Below are 820 nucleotides of genomic sequence, written 5' to 3' on the forward strand. Positions count from 1 at the left end.
ATAAAAAATCGAAGCGGGATTCTAAGGACAACTCTCAAATGTGTGCCCATCTCCACAATAAACACAAGACACATCGTCAACTTCTCCCATAGGAGCTGGTTGTACCATTCCCCCCAAACTCATGTTCTTGAGAATGTTAGTCATTGAAGAAACTTGAGCTGTCAAAGCTATCAATGCCTCCACTTCAAGTACACCAGCTACTTTTTGACTTGTTGAGGCTCTAGCATTGGACCATTGGTTATTCTTGCTAGCAATCCTCTCCAAAATCTCATAGGCTTCATTGTAGGACTTAGAGAGAATAACCCCATTAGCTGAAGCATCCAACACCATGCGAGTGGAAGAATTGAGCCCATAATAGAATGTTTCCATTTGTATACAATGCAGAATCCCATGGTGTGGGCACTTTCTCAATAACTCTTTAAATCTCTCCCAACCTTCACAAAAGGATTCATCTTCCTGCTGCTGAAAAGACATGATTTCATTGCGAAACTTGGCTTTTTCTGTAGGAGGAAAGTACTTCATCAAAAAAATTTCAGCCAACTCATTCCATGTAGTCACCGAGTTGGGAGGAAGGGTGTTAAGCAAAGATCTATCTCGATTCCTCAAAGAGAAAGGGAATAATTTCAACCTTAGGGCCTCGTCACTCACTCCTTGTAGTTTGAAAGAATCACTCACCTCAAAAAATGAACGAAGATGAAGATGAGGATCCTCAGTAGGCATCCCACTAAATTGACCCACTATTTGCAACATTTGGAACATCACGAGCTTTAACTCGAATTGCGGTGCTTGAATTTCAGGTCAATCAATGCCCGGATTGAGC

General features: G+C 41.6%; 1 non-coding gene across 1 annotated transcript; it reads left to right on the plus strand.

Annotated features, from left to right (window-relative positions):
- Window positions 1-385: 385 nt before the first annotated feature.
- Window positions 386-492, plus strand: LOC133813611 (small nucleolar RNA R71). Its single transcript, XR_009884620.1, has one exon. It is a non-coding gene; the product is annotated as a small nucleolar RNA R71 (small nucleolar RNA).
- The last annotated feature ends 328 nt before the right edge of the window (window positions 493-820 follow it).

This window comes from Humulus lupulus, chromosome 1 (genome assembly GCF_963169125.1).
Source record: "Humulus lupulus chromosome 1, drHumLupu1.1, whole genome shotgun sequence".
Lineage (NCBI taxonomy): Eukaryota > Viridiplantae > Streptophyta > Magnoliopsida > Rosales > Cannabaceae > Humulus > Humulus lupulus.